This window comes from Pipistrellus hanaki (genome assembly GCF_964339955.1).
Source record: "Pipistrellus hanaki genome assembly, chromosome: 17".
Classification (NCBI taxonomy): Eukaryota; Metazoa; Chordata; class Mammalia; order Chiroptera; family Vespertilionidae; genus Pipistrellus; species Pipistrellus hanaki.
In genome coordinates this window covers 43,587,067-43,604,081 of record NC_140519.1, presented here as the reverse complement: position 1 = coordinate 43,604,081, position 17,015 = coordinate 43,587,067, and positions in this window count along the sequence as shown.

Here is a 17,015-nt window from a genome sequence, read left to right as displayed (position 1 = left end):
ATGTGTTCACAACCTAAAAGAAGGAATAACACAAGCAAAGCAATGGCATGAGAAGGCAAACTACCATAATTGAAAGTGAGCAGAAACACTAAATAGCACATTAGGTATTCGGGCACTTTAGATATTGTAAAAAATCAAATATAGAATAATTGCATATAGAGAGTTTAAAGAAACAAAAATATTATTTAGTCCAGCTGTTGTGACTCAGTGGTTGAGCGTTGACCCACCCAGGAACCAGGAGATCACAGGTCTGACTCCTGGTCAGAGCATGGGCTGGGGGTTGTGGGCTTGATTCCCAGTAGGCGCAGGCAGGAGGGAGCTGATCAATGATGTTTTTCTCTCATTAATGCTTCTCTGATGCTCTCTTTCAGGTAGTAAGTCTATGTATATTTATTTTTTTACTTACCATGTGCCAAATATATATATATTAGAGGCCCGGTGCATGCATTTGTGCATGGGTGAAATCTGACCAGCTTGGCCAGGGGGTGGGGACACAGGCAGTTGGCCAGCCTGCCTACTGGTCGAACTCCTGGTCAAGGGGACAATTTGCATACTAGCCTTTTAGTACATAGGATATACACCGAGTGGCCAGATTATTATGCGTTCAGAGATCATAATAATCTGGCCACTCAGTGTATATGTAATTAAATGTATAAATATGAATATTATATGCACACACAAAGATATACACAAAAAGTAACTTCTAAACCAGATCCTAAAACTACTAACCACAGCATTAAACCAAGTGATGATATCTGTATTGCTGACCTCTTGGTGGTACCTCAGAAGTATCTTGACCAAGGAAGCCAACGTCCAAGACCCCATTCCCAGGATGCTCCAGATGCCGCCAGCTTCGTTTCTCTGCAAACACAGGAGGCAACTTCAGAATCTGAAATCAGCCACGTGCTCCTCTCCGAGAGCACTTGTACTTCAAAATAACTTGAAGGTCAGGTACACAAGTGTCTTCACACTGAACTTTTTAGGCTCATCAAACCAATCCAATATCCTCCCTCCCCGAGCCCTCCTCCCTGGCAATGGACATTAATACACAGCTTCACTTCTTGTGAGGAATTTTCATTTTGTGATTTAGGGCAATTTAATGAAGCTATTGTAATTTTTTTTTTTCCATTTGGAAAAGTTTTGGAGGTCTTTGAAAATCTGCTAACCAACAGATAAAAGACTAATTTGGTTTTTTTAAGGAGAGGAAATTTCAACTTCTTAGAAAACATCTCGCTTATTCTATGGGGTGAAAGAAAAACTTCCTTTTTGTCTCTTCCAATAGAAGATTTTTTACAGCAACAACATATCCATGCATTCACACAAGTAAATGAAAATGGAATAAAAAAAAAAAGAAATAATTAGAATGAAATGAGACGTGAGCAGGGTGTGCACTGTAACACACATGACCACGACTTTTTGTTTTCAAGGCAACTGTCTGTGTTGGATTTGCCAATGGAGTCTCCCAGCACACATCATCCTTCCCCCGTCTACCCCACCCTCAACCAGCAGCCAGCTGCGAGGCAGTCCCACCCAGGCGGTATGCAGGTGACACATCAATACAGTCAAAAAAAAAAAAAAAAAAAAAGCATATGTGGGGTTTGGAGAGCTTTAGACAATTTTATTGCAGGAACACATGTGTTCATGTAGCAGATGGAAGCAATTATGGCAGGAAAACTCTGCCCTGTGCTGAAAACCGAATTCCAATAGCGTGAGCTCAAGCTAATGGCGCTCCTTGAGGACGAGTAAAACCGGACCACAGTGAATTTGGAAGATCGACTTCGCTTGCCTGAGGCTGGGATCCGCACTGCTGAAAACACATCGCAACTTGGTATCATCTCTGCCTCGTCTTTCACTGGGAAGGGATGTGACCTCAAACTCCCTCATCTAAAAAGAATATGCTTTCCTGTCACTTCTGTTAAAAAAAAAAAAAAACCTCACCTCACGCGGGTATTTGTGTAGTCTGATTTACAGAAAGCACCATTAGGGTTGCTTAGCGAATAGCATAATTATTCCACACAGGAGAAACTCGCTTTGTTTGGAGACTGACGTGCATGAGGACATTTCTAAAATGCTCTTCTTCTCTTTGAAGATCCCTGACATCTCCCTTCATAAACAGGATCACGGGAGTTAAGACGAAGACCATAAAGCAGAATGACGGTGAGTGTAAATCTGTGGCCTACAACGCAGTCAGGGGGATTAGAAATAAATTCAGCCCCATGAACTCTCTGATCTATGGTTTGTCCTAGAGGATTGGGCACCGCAGTGATTTTTCTCCCTCTTTGGTGTTGTCATATGATTACCTCTCCTTACTGGTAACTCAAAAAAAAAAAAAGGAAAAACCTGACTGGTCATGATGATGGATATATAGGATTAGGTTTGTTTTACAGCGATAGAGAATCAGTCATCACAGGAGTTCACTCCTTTACTATCACGGAAACACTGGCTGAAGGATTTACTGAAAAAGGAGGAGTCAGAAGGCATGAAGCAAAGTACCCAGTTTCCTACATTGTCTTCCGTTAATAGGCATAACTTCCTCCTGAAAGATGAAATATTATGGACATTTAAGACGTGGCTTTTAAAATAGTTGGTTACTTTTAAGTAAAGGAGTGAATGGCAATGAAAGCACGGAGAATATTTGTCTGAAGCTGTTTCGTTAAAGACACAGGCCAGATTCCATAGGTGGTTCAGACGGTCACGCTAGCCCATCGCACGTACACAGCTGGGAGGAAACGTGCACGTGGCAGAGCAGAGAGAGCCCAGGCCAGGAGTTAGAAAGTGTGCTTTACATCCCTAATTCTTCCCTCAGCAGGCTGGTTCCTTTGAACAAGCAACTTTACTCTTCAGTTCTTAGTGGCCACAGGCAAAATGAGAAGAATAATACCTTTCTTTCTTTCTTTCTTTCTTTCTTTCTTTCTTTCTTTCTTTCTTTCTTCCTTCCTTCCTTCCTTCCTTCCTTCCTTCCTTCCTTCCTTCCTTCCTTCCTTCCTTTCTGTTCTTCCCTCCCTTCCTTCCTCCCTTCTTTCCATCCTCACCAGAGGATATTTTTCCATTGATTTCTAGGGAGAGTGGAAGAGAGAGGGAAAGACAGAGAGAAACATCGATGTGAGAGAAACACATCGGCTGGTTGCCTCCTGCATGAGCCCCAACCAGGGGCCAAGCCAGGGCGGAGCCTGCAACCATGTTATGTGCCCTTGACTGGAGAACTTGGGACCCTTTGGTCCACAAGCATAGCACTCTAACCACTGAGCCAAACCAGCTAGGTGCCTCCAGAGTTTTTAAATCTCCTTCCCACAGCTTCCCGGAAGGCAGTCTCCTTTGTTTCTGGTTCACCAAGTCCCCTGTGGGCCCAGCTGCGGCTCCAGGAAGGATGCTCACACGGAGAACCTGCATCCCGGCGCCTCCCGCAGCCCGGCCTGCACGCGGGGTGTGCGGTGCGGCCCTCCCTCGGCAGATGTTCCTGGGCCAAAGCGTTATTAACAGGGCAGCTGTGCACACAGAAGGCAGGTTAAGTTTCCACTGCTTCCTCCACAGGCCCTTTTGGAGTCTAATCTTCCATTCCCCCGTCCCAGAGCCCTTTGAAAATTTCACAGTCAATTTTTTAAAAATTGAATTTAGAGGCCTTAGGAGATTCACCAATGCAGGTGCTAAAAGACAATCTATCCTAATGTGGCTGATATATTTTTAGGGCTGCACTGTAGCTGGGGGGGGGGAAATAAAGGCTTTTTAATCTCCCTGAGAGAAAACTTAACCGCTAGACGCGAAAGCCATTTCTTCTCGGACTGAAAATGTCTCCTTCCTTTCCGGGCCCCCAACCCCCAGGCTATCCGGGGAGAGAAAAGGTTATTCCGAGAACAGGGACACCTCGCCACTTGTACTTCCCCAGCAAATAAAACATCTCTTCAAAAACCTGACAGCCTACGAGCTGGCAGGTATTCCACTGTGGCCCCTGCTGAAAACGCCTTAGTTAAGTGAATTTTCTCCTTCAGCCTGACTTACCTGCTTTCTCCAGCTATAGTGACCAGATTCCCTACACTGGGGCCAGATCTGCACTCGATTGCTTTGTTCCTCGGACATATTTTTAAGCTTGAGCAGAGGCATCGTAAGCACCTCCAATGAATACAACCGGGGAGGCACAGTTTTTGCAAACAAACTTTGTGACGCCCGAAGCCTGTGCAAATCCCGAGGGCCTGAAGCCAAATATACCTCCTCTAGGGTTAAAGAAAACGCTCTGAGATAGAAGGAAAGGAGAGAGGAACATGAGTAGAATTTTGCCCATAAGACAAGTCAAAATTTTCAGTGTGTGTGTGTGTATGTGTTGTTATTGTTGTTTTTTTGTTAATTCTCACCTGAGGATTTTTTTTCCTATTGATTTTTAGAGAAAATGGAAGAGAAGGAGAGAGGGAGAGGGAGAGGTAGATGTAGAGGGAGAGGGAGAGGGAGAGTAAAGGGAGAGGTAGATGGAGAGGGAGAGATAGAGGGAGAGGGAGAAAGAGAAACATCAATCGATTGCCTCCTGCATGCGCCCTGACCAAGGCTGGGGATCAAGCCTGCAACCAAGGTATGTGCTCTTGACTGGAATCAAACCCAGGACCCTTCAGTCCTTGGGCCCATGCTCTATCCACTGAGCCAAACCGGCTAGGGCTGTATGTGGTTTTTAAAGGGTAAGTGGGTTTGTAAGAGCATTCTGAAGAGATCCACGCCACATTTACAAAGCGGAGTCTGAGGAAGGACACGGACTCCCTTCTGGTTCGACCACAGCCTTTTCAAAGGGGCCGGGCAGGGCTAATGAGAGTCCGTTTCTCTGGTTCAGTTCTCTCTTCCGTTAAGGTTGCATGTTAATGTCACTGTTGACTTTTGCTTTTCTTTTATGGTGGCCGTTTTCATGCGTGTGTCAAGGTCACAGGGGTTAATGGGCGCTGCAATTGTCAGGTTCGGTTAACTACCCCGACTGACAACCTCTCTAACACTCAGTGGCTCTACACAATGCAAGTCAATCCCTTGCTCCTGTCATCGTCCAGCAGGACACTCTACTCAGGCCCTCTGTTGAGAGCCGTGGAGACCCCACACACCTTCCCTGCAGGCAGGGGCAGAGTATGGAGGGCTAATCAAGGGATTCCATTGGCCTGGCCTGGGAGTGGCTCACATCACTTCTGCCCACATTGCACCGGCCAGAATGCAATCCCACAGCCACTCGTGACCATGTCACAGGCTGCAACAAGGGACCTAGCTGTGCGCCCCGAGGAAAATCAAGCAGCGGATGACTAACTCGGCAGACTCTGCTAGGAGAAGAAATAATAAAGGAACTGTTCTTCTTTACTTCACAAAACTATTGGGTCGGCAACTAAGTAATTGCGGGTTTCTCACATATATGGCTTCAGTTGAATTTTTAGGTTTGCAGACGTAGTACAAATGTAAAACACATTTTGTTATTTGATAGTTGGCTATTCAGCTGTTAATCAGTAAAAAAAGTTTTTTGATCTGTTTTGTAGTTTTCGTTTGGCGTTCGTTAAAAAATGGAAAATCAAAAGGAACATTTTTGTCATATTTTGCTTTTTTATTTCCTCAAAGGGAAAAACGCATCGCAAGCTCATAAAAAGTTATGTGCTGTTTATGGTGACGAAGCCTTAAAAGAATGGCAGTGTCAAAATTGGTTTGCCAAATTTCGTTCTGGTGATTTTTCACTCAAAGATGAAAAACGCTCTGGTCGTCCAGTTGAAGTTGATGACGCCCTAATCAAAGCAATAATCAATTCGGACTGTCACAGTACAACACGTGAGATTGCAGAGAAGCTTCATGTATCACATACATGCATTGAAAATCACTTAAAACAACTTGGCTATGTTCAAAAACTCGATACATGGGTTCCTCACGAAATTAAAGAATCACAGTTAACGCAACGCATTAGCAGCTGCGATTTGCTAAAGAAACGTAATGAAAATGATCCATTTTTAAAACGACTGAAAACTGGCGATGAAAAATGGGTTGTTTACAACAATATCAAGCGGAAAAGATCGTGGAGCAGGCCAGGTGAACCAACTCAAACAACATCAAAAGCTGATATTCATCAAAAGAAGGTTTTGTTATCAGTTTGGTGGGATTACAAAGGAATTGTCTACTTTGAACTCTTACCACCCAACCGAACGATCAATTCTGATGTCTACATTGAACAACTAACGAAATTAAACAATGCAGTTGAAGAAAAGCGGCCCGAATTGACAAATCGAAAAGGTGTTGTATTCCATCATGACAATGCAAGGCCACACACATCTTTGGTCACTCGGCAAAAATTAATGGAGCTTGGTTGGGATGTTTTGCCACATCCACCATATAGTCCTGACCTTGCACCATCTGATTACTTTTTGTTTCGATCTTTACAAAACTCCTTGAATGGTAAAAATTTCAATAATGATGATGATGTCAAATCGTACCTGATTCAGTTTTTTGCTAATAAAAACCAGAAGATTTTTGAACGTGGGATTATGATGCTGCCTGAAAGATGGCAAAAGGTCATTGATCAAAATGGGCAATACATTACAGAATAAAGTTATTTAGTTCCATGAAAAAATTGTCTTTGATTTTCTTTAAAAAATCCGCAATTACTTAGCTGCCGACCCAATACTTAAACACTTCTGCAGGGTTGAGGAAGGAGAGATATTTCTTTAAGAGGAAGACTCAGAGAAGACTACGACTAAACAAGCACGCAACCACACAACAACAAAACCATGTGGCGTGGAATTGGGCACACAGGCCACGCTTGCTGGGTCCAGCGGAGAGGAGATCACACTGTGCGCATTTATTCCTCTGCTTGTTAATATGTTCATGTTACCAAGCGATTTTGTGAGCATAAAAATAAAGCAAGCTGCAATTTTTATAAGCGGGAAATCTTGTTATAGTCGAGGTGAGTCAGGAAAGGGAGGGAAGTAAAGGAAAAGTGTCTATTTTTAGGTGCTGAGCACAGCTGAGAAGCCCGAGACGCCTGCCAGAGACACAGCTGGGAGAGCAGGGCCTGCCTGTCAGCCACCTGCGCGCTGCGCGGAGCACCTGGAGATTTTCTTGTCGTGTTTCTGGTTCTCTATCCTGAACGTTACAAGAAGCAGAACCAAATATGACAGCGTTTCCAAAAGTGTTAAGTACCCTTTCTATGATTCTGATAAATAAAATATTCCAGGCAACACCAGCACTCATCTGCGGAAAGGAAATCCATCCCGCTGGCCAGCTTTAACTCTCCTGGACTTAAACGCACGCTATGAGCAGCAAGATATCTTCGCCTTGCTTCTAATCCTATTTATCCAGGGGTGATGGTTTCTTGGTCATTGGAAACCACATCCAATCTAAATACTGTTGAAGCATATGACAAGGACAGTTGCCAGGTACAGTAAACACCCGTTTAAAGTGGTATAACCTAGCCCTGTTTTATAAGACCATTTAAAACCGTTACCTGGCAACCAGCTTGCTTTTGTCCAAATAAATTACAGAGCCATAATTTGCACTCAGAATTTCCAAATAAGTCTCTTAAAAACAAAAGACACTTCCAAGTAAATATTTAAATGGGCACATACTTGGAAAATGTTCAGCTAGAACTTGTTCTAGAAAAAAAAATGCTTGCCAGAATTTCTCTAAATAATTCAAAATGAGACAAAGGTATGATAAATCTAATTTTATATACTAACTCAAAGGTTCCATTCAGTTTACTTACTTTAAAAAAATGAAATCAAAGTAAGTAAACTGAATGACATAGATAAATTAAGAAACAAACTACTATTGGGTTATTTGGGAGAAACAGAGTGTTATTCTCCCTCAGTGAGATGCCAATGGCAATCCATTCATTCACTAACAGGTAATGAGCGCCCCATATGTATCTGGTGCTGAGGTGGCACTAAGGATGTTAATGATGCACAAACAGATACAGGCCTTGCTCAAAACCAGGATCCAGCTATTGACAAAGGCTGAAATCTTATTTTTCAAGTGGTCTGGCATAGCCCTGGGCAGGTGGCTCCGGTGGCTGGAGCATTATCTCCTAACCCAAAAGGTGGTGGGTTCAGTTCCCCGTCAGGGCACATACCCAGATTGTGGGTTTGATCTCCAGTTGGCGTGGAATAAGAGGTAACATCTCTCTCTCCCTTCCTCACTCTAAAATCAATAAGCACAGCCTCAGGTGAGGATGAAAAAAACATCTGGCATATTCTAGGAGTTTGTATCTCCTTTGGCTGAAGCACCAGGAAGTATATTTCAGGAGAGGCAACATTAAAGCTAAATACTGAAAGATAGTAGAAGCTAGATAGGAAAAAGAAAATGGGGGAGGGTCAGGGTTAGGAGGCAATTCTTTTAGATTGTATAGCTTGTTTAAAAAGACCTAAAACCAGAGAGAGCAGGACAACTTACAATTCAAAGAAGTCAAATGCCTGGACAATAGTGCACGCGGCCCAGCGTGGTGGGGAAGAGGCTGCAGAGATGAGCATTGGAGCAGGGGTCCTCAAACGTTTTAAAGTGGGGGCCAGATCACGGTCCCTCAGAGAGCTGGAGGGCCGGACTATATGAACTACTAATTCTTACTGTAACACCTCGGCTGCGCTCACTGCCCAAAAAACCTGGCAGGCAGGATCAGACTCCTCTGCGGGCCGCATGTGGCCCGCGGGCCGTAGTTTGAAGACCCCTGGTAGAGCATAGGAGGAGTTTAAACACAGGGACAGAAACATAACGTAAGTGTTATGGCAACAACAACATTTATTCCCCTCATTTAAAAAAAGTATATTTTTATTGATTTCAGAAAGGAAGGGAGAGGAAGAGTGAGAGAGAAACATCCATGATGAGAGCGAATCATTCTCTTGCATGCCCCACTCTGGGGATCGAGCCCACAACCTGGGCATGTGCCCTGACCAGGAATCGAACCATGAAAGTTCATAGATCAACTTTCTGCTATTTCTCTGGCTACATCTGGAATCCCTTAACTTCTTTAAGTTAGAATCCAATTAGCCTCATTTGAATAATAGTTATCTTCTAACGAATGCCTTCATACTGCCAAACACTTGCTAGCTTCCTTCACAGACATTATCCCCTCAGATGAACATGGTCCTGTGAGCTAAAGGTCAGAGGGGTTAAGTAACTTGTCCATGGTCACACAGCAAAGAGCACGTTTCTGTGTCCAGGCTTTTTCTCCTCTTTCTACTTCACCACCCTTTCCAGATGGGACTATCTGCAGGTACAAGCTTTCCCATATATGTTAATATCAATATCAATCAGCTCCCGTGGGCGGAGCTTTTGAAATCACTTTGACCAATAATGGCAGCATAAGGTTTAGTCAAATACAGGTCAAAAATATCTTCACTGTACAAATGAGGGACTGTGAACACATGCTCATCCCACTTCCTCCTCACATAGTTCCTCAATTGTTCCAGGACTCAAGGAAGAAAATAAAAATGACAGTATTTCGAATATTGTACAATTTTAAAGTCACTGAAAAAGAAAGTTGTAATACTAATAAAGGTATTGCTCCATTAAATTTCTCTCTTACTAATAGCTGAAATTAACTTTACATGATATACTATATGCATGCAAAAATGCCTGAAATGAAACATCTTCAATACAGGATTGACGTTTGAAGAACTAATTTTTTTTATTTGCCATGATATAGTGATATGTATACAATTTCTAGTCAGAGAATAAAGATTAATCTATAGATGTCTGTTGCCTGACATATATCAGTGGTAATATACAATGACTCGACAGACATTTCCCCTGTAAAGAAATGCAATGATGTATTGATAGGTAAATATACTGCTTTACATGCATTGGTAATGAAGGAAAAATAAGATTGTCCAGCCAGTGAATAGTATATTTCTCAAGACAAAATTAACTACTAGCAAGACCCTCTGTAGAACTCGACAGCAACTTCAGTCTCTGTAGTAAGATGTCTGCCAAATTTTCTCTCTCCTGATTCTCTACTCACAGTCATTTAAGGAACTTCATAAAAGCTAACATTCCCATGTAATGGTCCCCCCATTGTGTTTCCCTGAAAAAACAGGTTGTACAATCAAATAAACATGCATAAAGCTGTAGGGCAAAGGTATATTCTGCATACAATTTTAATAAGAGCAGGTTTTACTTTGTGAAGGAAAAATACACCTAGCAATAACCTAAAAATATAACATAGAAAACTGTGTGAGGAACCATTCCCCTCAAATATCAGAGTTATGTTATTTCAAGTCTCCCATTTCCTTCCATCTGTTAATTCAGGGCAAGGTTTATGTCCAAAGCAAAGTCAGAGCACACGTCACAGAGTGATGCGTAGACTTACAGAGGGCATGATTGGGCGTTAAGCCAAAGTTGTTTAGAACCAAAATGGCATGATGAATTGGTGCGAATAAAATGGATGCTGCTTTCTAATCCGGGGAAGTCGTTTTGTTAGCTGAGTGGGAAGGGGCCGGGGGAGACAGCAGTCCATTCTAGCACACAGTTCCAAGTTGTGTGTCAGTTTGAAACTGTCAAGGAGCAAATAATAAAGCCCAAGAGGAATTCTGGGGATGATGCACAGTTTCCAGTCCCCTCCCGACTTGAAGATTCTGATCTGCTTGGGATTGTCAATTGAGGACTCCCAACAAAATGGGGCCATTTGATCAGCCGCCATTCTCGTTCCCCAGGAGAATGCAGTTAGAATCTGGAGAGATCTCTGAATCTGGAGAATACTTCTGGCGAGGAGCTCCCGTTTCAGGAAAAACAGAGCCATGGCTGAGTAGGACTGTGAAGAGTAATTGAATGTGTGCACACGTGTGCCAAAGTTCTTCATACATAACAAGTACTGTACAACTAGAATTTACGTATATACTAGTTAAATATTAACGAAAAGAAAATCAGGTAACTCTACTTCATTGATAATTCTGTTTCAGTGCATATATTTATTTGTCTGTTCACATAGAGATGCTAGCAAATTCAATTACTTTTCTTGTTTCAATGCCACTGCCCTTTTTTTTTTTTTTTTTTTTTTTTTTTTTTTTTTAATTCAGCAACAGCCTTCACACATGTTTTTTCCTCTTTCTGGCTCCCCACAACCACATAGCTGCTGTACCACCATGCCTGCCCTCTTCTATGTTTTCATTGCAGCTGGTACTTTTATAACACTGAGTCCATTGGAATCTATAAATATTTATATGGTGAATTAATATGTATTTGTTCCATGGTACTGAAAGCCCACAATGGTAGGAGCCAAATTCCTTTTATTTGTTCCTATGACTATAAAGTGACTATCATAATTCTGGTATAGGTGCTCAGTAAATATGTATTGAGTAAATAAAAGAGTTTACTTAAATGTCCATCAAGTACGTGCTAACCAGTGTGAGGGATTCACAGGTAAATTAGATAGGATTTCTAAGAAGCGATAAGTCATGTTCACAAAGAACTAGCCAGCAAAGCAGAATGCCATCACTATTATTGTAGAAATATAAGAACTAAGGAGGAATTATTTGTGGGGAGGGTAATTAATTCTGGTCACTAATGAAGACAGAATGATTTCATTATGTAAACACTCATTAGCTTGTGTGGAGATCTGTAGACAGTGTGTAATCCACTAACTTCTAGATGGCTGATGCAGAATACATTGTGTATTACTTTCAGCATATATATTGGAGGATAGAATGCCACTTTGAACATTTACTTTATAATCCAAAAGAAGGCATTCTATAAACAACCGTACATAATGGAACAGAAGTACTAACTAGGAAAGCATGACTTCTCCGTCATTGTAATTTTGCTCTTCAGATCCCATTCAAGGGTGAGCATTAATTAATGTATCATATTAAGCTCCTTTACAGTTGCTTGTGATTGTTCTTACATTTTAACACAAATAATTGGAACATTTCTTATTGTAAAATGTAAATGAAAGATTTAACAGACAATAGTCAATGAATATAAACTAGTAAATACACACATACTGCTAGTAGGAAAGAACATTGGTATTTCAGTTCTAAGAAAATGAACCTTAATACATTCATACTCTCTAAAAAATCTCATTTCAATATAGTATTTATATTCCAAAATATTTATAGAGGAGATGTTCATTGAAGTTTTTATCTATAATAGTAAAAAACTTAAAAACAACCACAATTTAAAAGTAGAGAATGGGTTGAACATGGAAATTTATGAAGCCATGAAAACCATGATCACAGAAAACATGTTCTCATTTTTAAAACAAAATGAAATCTTATGTGAAATCCTATGTCTCCCACATCCATGGTTCACAGTTAACGACTGCTAAGGAAGAATATTAATTGATGTGAGGTTAAAAAAAAAATAGGCTGTTATAAAGTTGTACAGGAAAGATGGAAAGACAACCTCATCTGAAAATGCATAACAAAATATTTAACAATGCTTTTCTTTGACTAGTGGAATCATAGCTCACTTGCTTCTTCCTCTCTCTTATAGTTTGCAAGTTTAAAAAAATATGCTTTAACTTTGCAAATGTGAAAAGTCATCTTAAATAATAAATGCATCCTTTAAAAAAAAATGTTTTCTAAGCCCAGCACTGCTTAACATGTGGTGCTCCCACACGTTCCCTGATGCTCATTTCTTTGCATCAGAGGAAAAGATCTGCAATGCATCTGCGGCCCTGATTCTGGTCATTCTCTTTCAGCTGAATTAACACAGGAAACTGTGTGCCAGTACCAGACCCTCAGAGACATGACAATGATCATGCAGAATTTTAAATGTGAATATCTGAAAGTGTATACATTATGAAGGAAAATCAGTCTCTAAGTGAATATCTCACAACAAAACGAGCTCATTAAAATATTTGGTTATGTAGATGCTATCTGAGTTAGCAAGGGCCAAATGGGAGGTCTCCTTTCCCAATATTAACCATGGTGTTTCAATGTGTTTTGCCCCCAGAATAAAAAATTTTTCTTTAAAGTGATATAACCAATAAACAACTCTAAAATAAGTTATGCCTTTTTGGCGTGTGTGGGGAGGGTTGCCTTAAGGAGAGTCGGACAGGCTAGTCATTGCCATAGTCTTATATTCTTACTCTACAATGAAGAAAAATAGAATAGTTCCTCTGCTCACTCACCCTACAGCTTTCCTTTCGGTAGAACATGCCAGTATCAGCCAGCTGTAGGGGCTGGATTTGCAAGTATTGTTATAATTCTGCCTAAACATATCCCCTCTGGCCTTCCTCTGTAGCCCACTCTTATTTTCATTAAATTGACTCATATGATTGGGAAAAAAATTTTAAGTTATTTTTGTATCATGATGTACATAGAAACGTATTTACTTTTTGTAGGTAAAATGAGAATAAAGGAGTGCTACCAAATTTTGGTTGGGTGATATTATCCACTGGGCCACTGCCCATAAAAGCTGCTTGCATCTTTGTAAAAAGAGAGAGAATGGGATTATAGGAAAGGCTAGGAAGGGTTAAATAGCCCTAATTTACTACTTACTCCTACACTTGCCCAGAAATATTGAAAGGGGATAATTTTTTGACGATGTGATTCACTGCTCTTCAATACCATGCCTGTGAATCACCCAGCGAGATTCCTTGTGCTTCCAGTGATATGTGTCTCCTACTTTGGGAATTGTTTATTTATTTTATTGTTAATCCTCAACTGAGGTTATTTTTTCCATTTTTTTTTTTTAGAGACATTGGAAGTGAGGGGGAGACACACAAGAGAGAGAAACATATCGATGTGAAGGAGACACATTGATTGGTTGCCTTTTGCACATACCCCGATAAGGGCCCAGGATCAAGCTTACAACTGAAGTGTGTGCCCTTGACTGGAATCAAACCTTCAAACCTTTAGCCCACAGGCTGAGCTCTAACCACTGAAAAAACTGGCTAGGAAAGGAATTTTTGTTTCATTTTTTGTTTGCTTTTATTTCCTTTTTGTTGCGGGGGGGGGGGGGGGGCACATTCTGTTTTAGAATGATGTCATGACCATATGCATATGTAGTTGTTAACTATGATTTCTTGCCTATATCTCTCCCTTCCCATTTTAAAAGGACTCTAGGTTGATTCCCTGCATATTATTCTTCATTTCAGTTAGTGTATCCTTCATTTCTGAATGGTCCTTTTTTATATTGTTGATATTCTCACTAAGTTCCTTGAAGTTCTCATTACATTTCTTGAGCATCCTTATAACCATTGTTTTGAACTCTATATCCAGTAGTTTGCTTACTTCCATTTCTTTCATTTGTGACCTGTTTCTTTGTCTCTGCATTTTGGCTGCTTTTCCGGGTTTGCTTCTATGATTAGGTAGAGCTGCTATGTCTCCTTGAGTTGATAGAGTGGCCTTATGCAGTAGGTGCCCTGAAGGATCCAGTGGCTCAGCCTCCCCAGTCATCTGAGCTGGGCGCTCCAGGTGTGCCCCTGTGTGGGCTGTGTGCTTTGCCCTGTTGTGGTTGAGCCTTGATTGCTGTTGGCTTCACTGGGAGGGGATGACTCCCAGGCCTATTAGCTGTGAGGACCAGCTGCGACTACGACAGAAGAGCTGCTGTTCAGGAGATGCCCTGTGGAGAAGGACTTGCTTCAGTGGGGCTTCGGTGCTCACTGAGTCTGCCCCTTGAGCAGGGCCTCTTTGGGTTCATCTTGTTTGGGACTCTGTTCTTCCGGACTTGTATGTCTATTTCTTTCACCAAGTAAAGGAAGTTTCCTGTCAATATTTTTTCAAATAGGTTTCCAATTTCTTACTCTATTTCTTTTCCTTCCAGCATCCCCATTGCAAATGTTGGTATGCTTGAAGTTGTCCCAGAGTCTCCTTACACTATCTTCATAGTTTTAGATTTTATTTTCTTTTTGCTGTTTTGATTGGGTGTTTCTTGCTTCCTCAGAGCCCAAATCACTTATTTGATTCTCAGCAGGAAAAAAAAAAAAAAAGAACTCTAAAATCTTTCAGGGTCTTTGCTTAAGCTCATTCCCTCTCATCTTTCAGCTTAGTTCTTATGCTCAATGGAAAAAAAATGGAATTCAGTATGTTATGTCTCTCTCATATATTTTCTTGTGTGTCTTTATGAGACTTAATTTTTAGCTTTTCTTGAGACAAGCTCTATATTCAAATTCAGCCAGGTGCTTTACTTTCCACTAAGCATGGCATGTTTTTAAGGCACTAAATAAATAATAAGTAATGCCAAGTCTTACTTTACTATGTGCTGACAATTTAGTATCTGCTTGTGTACCAGATGATGTCATTGCTATGAGCTTTAATACTTTTTTTTATTACAACCACGCTAGCATTATTTTTAGCACAGCAGGTGTCAAAAAGGTTTATTTTGAAAGAAAGAAAACATAAAAATGAATTATTTATGTGAGTTAAATCAAAATGTACTTGATATAAATGTTTAATCAGTTTTCCACCAACTTCTTTCCATATGCTCTGCCCTGCTCGATGGTGCAGTTCTAATGGAATTACTAAATATATCTTAATAGCTCAGCAGACAGCATTATGCAATGGTACTTACACAAGAGGATTATTTCAACTTATATTAAACAGGTCAAATAATAAAAATTCTGTAAAATGTTCACTGTTTTTACTGAAGGTTACCATTTAATCTGCACAGAAAAATCCAGTGTTTGACACTCAAAATGTGCTATGTTGACTATAAAGTTTCTCACTCCTTAATAAACATGAGATTAGAAAATAACTTTAATTTTAGTTAATTGCAATTTCCCCTGCTTTTATAAGTAATCGACAGATTTGCTGTTATTCCAGGAATGTGAATGATACAAAATTGAAATAAGGATTCCAAGACTGTATTGTGACTAAAAGACAATTTTTATCTTATGAAAGAAACTACATGTCTAAATGCAAGACCAATATTTTGTTATCGATGCCAGCTTCTTGACTGACTTTCAACTGGTTGCTTCTACAATTCTGTTTTTTGAATTATTTACTCCTTTAAATTCAATAAAATCTGACTCCTAATTTTTATTATGTGTCATTTTTTTTCAGCCAAATCAATGTCGGCAAAACACTTCATTACTTTTATATTCAAACACTTCGCACATCAAAAATTTTCCAATTTTAAGGCTATAATCTGAGAATCAAGAACCAGTGTCCAAGTAAAAAACTGATTTCACCATGAGGATTCTCAAACTTCAACTGAGTTTTTATGATAATAATGATCAAAATTATAATGTTATTAAATGCTTATTCCACATGCCAATACAAACAAACAAGACAACAAAAAACCTATTCAACATTCTCTAAATATTTTCTCCACATAACCCCATTTGGTAGGCATCAACCATAACCTTACTTTCCAAAGAAATAGTGGGAACATTAAGAAAGTGGTACACTTATATATATATAAATAGAATGCAAGAAGATATATTAGAAATAGCAGCTGAGATTTTAAAAGCCTGAAGATTATTTGGGGTTGAGAGTCAACAGGTAAACCTATGGCCTGCCTTAGGGCATATACCTCCAACAATAACAGCAACACATATATATGTGTAGACTGTGCTCACCACACCTTACCAAAAATGAGCCAGCAGCCAAGACAATCAAGGGAACAAGTAAAATGGTTAAAGAGTTAGAAGATTTCTTAAGAGAATAGACTAAAAAGATGATCAACTTTCAGTACAAAAAGCTAAAGGCAATGCAGGAATATTTTTTTTTGAAAATGAAAAATGTGAATTTTATGGGCTAAGGGTTTATTACCAAATTCTGGACTATTGGCAGTAGAAGAATCTCCTTGAGGTGTGAAAAACAACAATCACACCCATATATTTGGGGGGGGGGGGAAGCTGAAATAATTGTGCTGCTAATTTAACCAACAAATAAACATAAGATATATTTTATGAGTAAGCATTAAAGAAAAAGCAAATCAGTCCAAAAGAGTTAGGTAGCAGGATCTAGCACCCAGCTAAGCACATTTTAAAGAAAGTATAGGAATATTTCCCCAATTTCCTACAAACAACCTCTTGAAGCATAAAAATGTCCTCTACATAGCATTTACAGTGTTACCAAACCCAAGAACTATGGAACTTGATTCCATAAAGAGGAAATCTGTAACAGACAGAGAGAAACCATTGG